This window comes from Myotis nattereri, assembly GCF_964212035.1.
Source record: "Myotis nattereri genome assembly, chromosome: Y".
NCBI lineage: Eukaryota > Metazoa > Chordata > Mammalia > Chiroptera > Vespertilionidae > Myotis > Myotis nattereri.
Window position 1 is genome coordinate 37,701,045 of NC_138094.1, and position 7,052 is coordinate 37,708,096.

Genomic DNA, 7,052 nt, shown 5'->3' on the forward strand with positions numbered 1-7,052 from the left:
TTCTGGTTCACAATGGCCAGCTCCCAGAGAAGTGTAAATGATCAACATGGTTGTGACCAAAAAAAAGGATGGAGAGGTCCCAGGGTAAGCCATGAGGCCAAAGAGCTTCACGCTAAAGGAACTCTCCCAGAGACATGTGCCCACGTAGGCAGCAGGAAGGAATGGGACCTTGGAAGCTTATCCAAACCTAGAAAGCAATGTGACACTTGACCAGGGCATGGAAAAGACTCTCACTCTGTGTGGAAAGTTGTATGAGCAGAAGACTCGCAAGCTATGTTTAACCTACTCAGGAAATAGTTTGCAAAGCGCATGTCACTTTTTAATTCTCAAATATTTAAAATCACAGGGTGCTAAGTAGTGATTTTAAAACTTTATTTATTTGCATGTATGGTATGTTTCTAACAGAGTTTTTAATGTTGTGATAAAAATTTGTAATGGCCATTGAAAAATGACAACTTTTCCTATGGTTATTAGGATTGCTGGGCAGGTTATACCTGGAGGTACCATTCTGTGAGACATGCTCTACAGGGCAAAGCAAGACCAGCCTGTGATTTACACATTTTCCTGCCCAGTTGTTTTGTTTTTTCATTTCTCTACTCAGACAAGTGAGGGTTCGTGCCTCAGAGATACTCTGAGGAAGACCATGACATTCTCATGAAGTGTCCCTGCAAGTCACCCGGAATAGCAGTGAATGCACCTTAGGCACTCAGTGACTGTTCTTGAGTAAATCATGTATTGAAGAGAGAGAGGAGAGGAGTCTGTCTTTGGCGGGCGAGGATCGGCCGATCCGTGGACATCCCTGAGAACATGTCCACTCTGTGCCATTGCCTCCTGCCAGCCCTCCTACAGCGTCCTTGGCATTCAATGGCTAGACCCAGGCATGTCCTGGTTGTGAAGCATGTTCTCCTTGGGGAGCAAGAAAGAGGGGCAATCGTTGTTTAGGTCTAGATGTCATTGGGTCTGAAGTGAAACCAGGTATTGTTGGGCACAGGCAGGGCAGGTAGTGCCAGCAGAGACTTGTGAGTTTGAAAAAGGCACAGAGGACAAAATAGGTCAGTGTAGGAAGAGGTCTGACTGCAGAGGTAAAGAAGCCGCTGGGGGTATCTGCTCGAAGGCTGGGTTAAGAGATTGGACGATGGGAAAGCCCATGCATGAGGACTGGTCCCCAGGGTCTCTGAAGGCCCACAGAGGCAGGGCTTGCTGTGGAACCCAGGAAGGGCATCGTCCTGCCTCTTTGGTGGCTCTTTGGATCCAGAAAGGCAGCTGGGATGTTGATTTTCCTTCTGTACACTGTAGCTTGTCACGTTCTGCAAAACAGCTCAGAAGAATTGGGGAGAACTCCTGATTTCTGTTGTCAGTAGTGTCCCCAGCATCAGGTTCCTGATGGGCTGACTGACATTCCAGGGATGCATAAAGAGGGTCCCAGACTTGGAGCACATTCTAAGGACCCCCTTTCTTAAAAGAGGTCACAAGGGCAGATGACCTGGGATCACAGTAGCTACTTTGTGACTGGAGAAGGCGGTTGCGCAGGACGGCCCTTCTCATGGGCTCAGAGGCTACTGTGTCCTGTACATAAGTGAGGGCCATGATGAGAGCAGGTGGCAGGAGACCAGGATGTGGTAAAAACATCCCCCAAATTCATGTGTGGGTGCTGGGAGTCGGCGGAGCCTGTCCAATACTGGGCATGAAGTTCTCCTGCCTTCAGTGCCACAGCACATGCCCTGGGAAAGCAGGCTCCGTATGGGGGGGGAGGGTAGAGGAGTGTTTCTTGCTCATGAAGAAGGCATGTTCGCTCACACTTTGTTTCTAGGTCATTCTAAGTGGTCCCTCCTGCCTCCTTGTATCTCCTGGACACTGGGATCTCATAGAAGCTGCCTGAGCTTGGGCTCCTCCAATTTTCCAGTTTCTGCCTGGTGAATGTAATGTTTGTGTTAAAGAGAAAATCTCACCTCAGGTGGCACCTCTCCGGCTTTAAGCCCATGATACCAAGTCTAGACTCAACTGCTGACCTCATTACAGTTTGAACCACTTCCAGAAATCTCATCAGCCAGTCTGGAATTTTCAGGTCAACACCACTGTGGTAATCTGTCACATGATCCCTCTGCCTGGAATATGAAAGTTGTTTGGGAATCACAATGCAGGGGGTACAGAAGAGCCTACAGAAAAGTTGCTCCTCTCTGCCTCTGTCTCTCTCTCTCTAGCCCCCCCTCCTCTCCCCCCGCTCTCTGGCTCTCTCTCTGTCTGTGTCTCCCTGGATTTCAAAAGATCCAATGTGTGACTCAGTACAGCATGGGGATATCCCAAACTATGGCAGATCCTTACATGCCAAGTACAGCTTCAAATCTTCTGAAGGGGAAGGTGTATCTGTGCACTGTGCTTAATCCTGAGAGAGGACATCTTCCCTCACAATCTGAGTGAGAGTTGTAGGCCGGGGCCCAGAAGGAGCTTTCTGAAGCCAAATTTGCATGGATTGTTCCCTAGGGTTGAGCAAACATTAGTTATTTATACAGACTTTGGCAGTCATGTTTAGGGCCCCGGCCCTGGAACTTGGCTGGGAATAACCTGTTGCCTGTGAAAGGTTGGGATGTGTAATAGGATGCTTGAGCTAAAATGAATGCCCTCCGTAGCAGCTCCTTGGTAAGGATACACAGGTATTTTGGCCCACATTTATTTTTCACTGTGCCTCCAAGATTCCAAAGAGACACGACTCTCAGCACTCAGTGGCTTTCAGAATTGTATAAGTCACATCCCAGGTTCAGCTGCCACACCCCTCCTCTGGCCTCACCACAACCCACATTTTCACATTTAATTTTCTCAAGCCAGGTTGCTGAGCTGATCTGGTTCTTCTGAGAGGAAATGCCCTTTACCTCCACAGAGGAAGGGTGACAGAATCTCCTGCCTATACTCCCCGTCAGCTTGGGTTTAAGGGATCCACCCAGTTTCCTTCTTCACCACTAGCCTTATAAGTTCTCAAGTTGATGCAGTCAGTGTATTTGAGTTTCCCCAATGTTCACCTTGTCCTGGGTAATTCCCTTGGTCCCATTCCAAACGTGCAGCCCCTCCCTTCTCCTGATCAATCCCTAGATGTGATTTTGGCCTGACCTCCTCTGGGGAAGGCTTGCTCCTCAAAATCTGGAAGACCAACTGTCCCTCTGTTCCTCTTTGAATGGGTACGGGATTTGCAATTGTAGGTAACATCAAGTCTCAGGGGCTGTTTGGTACTCAATACAGTTGCATTGAAATTCTTTCACTCTTCAGACGATACACTGTCTCCCTAAAGGTGTGTTAAAGGGAACATTAGGGAATTTTGATGTGGCACCAACACCCACATCAAGTCTACTTCCAGGATGGTTTCCTTTTCTTTTCCTTTCATGAATGGACCTAGGGTTCAGTTGGAGGTGTGGAGAGTGCAAAACCCCATCAGGATTAAATGCCTGGAGATCCAGGGCTAAGGTTTTGCTCTCAGGTGGAAGTAGCCATTTCAGCTAGGACCTCAAAAGGAACGTGTGGTCAGACGGGGCATGATGGCTTCTGAGGAGGCCGAGGAGGGAACAGAATCTAGAGCGTGAGAGTCAATGTCAAGCTCTGAGCACAGGGCTCCCTGCACCATGCTGCTCTGGTGAGTCAGGAGCCTAAGGCGATCCCCAATGACCTGCAGGCCAAGAACCCAGAGATTTGTCCTTTCTTCCATACAAATGAGCAGAATTTGCCTTTGCCTCTGGATGCAGGTTTGCCTTAATCTAAAATGTTTTGATTTCTGTTTTGGCGTTTGCCATTCATAGAGGTTCAAAGGGTAAGTTTTCGCTGTGTCTGAAAGTCAAGTATTGCTAAGGAACCTATTGTAGGCCAAAGTGGCAAAATCCTTTTTGTAGTTTTTAGTGGCTGGGCTGTCTGTGTGAAAACAGGTCTTAATGAAAGTCTTTCATAACAGCCAATTGATGTTTAGAAAGAGAGGAAGGGAGTGGGCGGAGAGAGAGAGAGAAACATTGATGTGAGAAACATCCATCAACTGGCTCCTGCCCACCCCCTACGGGGGTTAGGAATGGAGCCCTCAGGTGACCTTTGGGGGGCACAGGAGGAGGCTCAACGCACTGAGCAACACTGACCAGGGCTTGCAGTCTCTTATTGTGAGGAGCCTTAGTTGTGACATGTGAGCCATCTGTTGTCATGTATAAAGTGGGCATTCTAATATTCATAGAAGGGACACACAGTAAAATGTACATGTTGGAATTAATGGTTATTTTTCTCACCTCCAGCTCCCCCTTGCTTCAGGAAACGTTTGTGCTGCTTTTATATTCCTCATTTAAAATGTGTCAAAGGCCTCAATGGTACCCATTGTGTGGGTGTTCCTTAATCTTCCCCATCTATTTTATTTCCTGGAAATTAGCAAGAGGCAGTCCTGGGCCACAGGCTGGTCCCTACTCCAGGCGTTTTCAGTCCTTCAGTGATCCTCAGAAACTTTTTTTCTGTAAAGGGTGGAATCCTCTCTATGGTGTCCCAGTACTCACTGCACAGCAGAATTCCAGCTAGCCAGTGGGTAGAAGTGGGAGGTGTCCAGTTGTTATCTCACCCCTCCTTGGTGCCTGGTTCTTGTCCTGCCAGTGGCAGAGGAGAGGCAGGGCTGAGTGGCTTTGAGATTCTAAGCAGAAAACGGGGTTGGGGTAATTTGGGGGGCGCTCCAGTTGTTGCTGGAGGAGTGCCTTTGGCCCTCAGCTGGTCCCTCTGAAGGGAGAAGGACCGGGTTTGCACATGCTCAGCCTGACAAGATGCCTTGCTCCTGACTGTCTCCCATGATCTCTTTCATAGCAGCTTCATGGGGATGAGCCTCCCAGCTCCACGCAGACTCCTGGAACTGGCATGTCAGAGCCTGCTGCGGGATGAAGCCTCAGCCATCGCTGCTCTGGAGTGGCTTACTATGGAGCTCTTCCCACCTTTGTTCATGGCAGCCTTCGCTGGGAAGCACAGCAGAGTCCTGAAGGCCATGGTGCAGGCTTGGCCCTTCCCCTGCCTCCCTCTGGGGGCCCTGATGAACCATCGGCAGCCTTACCAGGATATCTTGCAGGCTGTGCTCGAGGGACTCGATGCCCTGCTTGCCCAGGACACTCGACACAGGTATGGGGGATTCAGTAGCCTGGTAGCACCCTGGGGATCTGAGCAGTTGCAGCTGGGATAGGGGAGTGCGCAGGGCCAAAGGGAGAACTGAGGCAGGCCTTGGAGCCACTGCTGGTGTCATTCTGGGAACAGGCTTCAGATACATAAGGCTGATGAAAATGCCAAGGGTGACCGAAGGGACACGAGCCCACTCCTTCCTGGTGGCACCTAAATGTACCAGGAATGGGGACCATGAAGGATCCCAGTCGCACCAGGAGCAGGTGATTCTGGGACATTGAGTCAAAAGTCCAGTCAGGTGTCTGGCCCAGCTGCCCAGATTCCTAGACTCATGGTCTTATTCCTTGTTATCATAATGCACCCGAGCATAACTCCTATTTTCTCCACAGGAGATGGAAACTGCAGGTGCTTAATTTACAGAAGAGAGTTCATCAGGAATTCTGGATCGTGTGAGCCGGAACCAGAGCCCATCTGTGCTCACTGCTGGAGCCTGAGGCCCCGCAGCCCATGAGGAAGAGGGGGAAAGTGAACAGCTTAACGGCCAGGCCAAATCCACCCTTGGCCCCCGTGGAGCTGTTAGTAGACCTTTGCCTCAAGAAAGGTGTCCTTGATGAGTCCCTCAGCTACCTGATTAAGAAAGTCAGCGAGAGGAGAGGTTTGCTGCACCTTAGCTGTAAGAAGCTGAAGGTTTTTGCGATGTCGAAGCAAAACACTAACATCCTGGATATGGTGCAGCTGGACTCTGTCCAGGATTTGGAGGTAAACTGTACCTGGAGCTGTCTACTCTGAGAAAGTTCGCTCCTTACCTGGGCCAGACGGGCAATCTGCGCCGGTTCCGTCTCTCCCACGTCTTCACGTCTTCTCACACAACCTTGGAGGAGGAGGAGCAGTGTGTTAGCCTGGTCACCTCTCAGTTCCTCAGTCTGCCCCACCTCCAGGACCTCAATTTGGATGGTGTCTCCATCTTCAGAGGCCACCTGGACGAGATCCTCAAGTGAGGGGTGGCGATCTTTCCCTGACGACCAGATCGAGTCCCTTTCCATTTCAGTGCACAGTGATGGGCTCTCCTGTGTGCTGTCCCTCAGCAGTGCTAGAGTGCCTGAGCCACTAGACGGGCCACACAGTCAGTGTCTCGTTCACCGCTCTGTCACCTTGCATGTTGTGACATAACCCCCCAGACAAAGGTAGGACGTATGCACTAGGACAGAGGCTACTAAAGGGACTCCTTGCTAGGAATTGGCGTAATGGAGGCTTCAGGCCAGGGGATGGTAGCTTTGGGCATCCTTGTAAGTGGTGTGGAAGGGAAGATGATGCAATAGAACCAAGTGAGGATTGCAATGACAAGGGGAAAGCCAATAAGAGGTGAGGTTTCAGGGGTTAAGTTCTGCACTTAGAGATTTGGCCATGGCAGCCTTTCACTCCAAACCTGCCTCAGTCACCTGTCTGCCAAGGGTTGCCATAGGCTCTGCCAAACAGAATGCGTGGTAAATGCAGGATTCCGGAGGGAGTCATTACTAAATTGGATAGGTGGTTTGTAAACAGTGCAGTGGTCAAAGTTCCTGGAGGGTGGCAGCTCTCGCTGGATGTTGCCTGACTGTGCCCAAGTTAGCCCTTTCTGCACAACTGCCAGAGGCCTCATTGGGCTAAGAGATGATGGTGACAGGGGTCTAGGCTGTGGCTGGAAGGAAGCCCGAGTTGCAGGCATTTCAAGACATGTCTCCAATACTAAAATGCACTGGTTGCCTCCTGCTTCAGACCCTGGGTCAGGCTCCTTTCTGAGCTCCTCCCATCTTTACCTCCCACCTTTATGTTCACAACACCTGTGTGTTTGGCCTGGGCTGTATGATGTGCTCCACTTGACGGATGAGTAAAAGGAGTGTGTGTGTGGTTTCATCCAGTTGAATACATCACGGAGCAGTTAACAGATGGGGAAAGATTCCACT

At 50.1% G+C, this 7,052-nt stretch overlaps 1 pseudogene across 1 annotated transcript in view; it reads left to right on the forward strand.

The window, feature by feature from the left end:
- LOC308512482 (cyclin-Q-like) overlaps positions 1-6,107 on the forward strand; it is a 196,412-nt pseudogene extending 190,305 nt beyond the window's left edge. The window contains exon 2 of the transcript in view: positions 6,048-6,107. The product of the transcript in view is annotated as a cyclin-Q-like (transcript). The remainder of the gene's footprint in view (positions 1-6,047) is intronic.
- Positions 6,108-7,052: the final 945 nt, after the last annotated feature.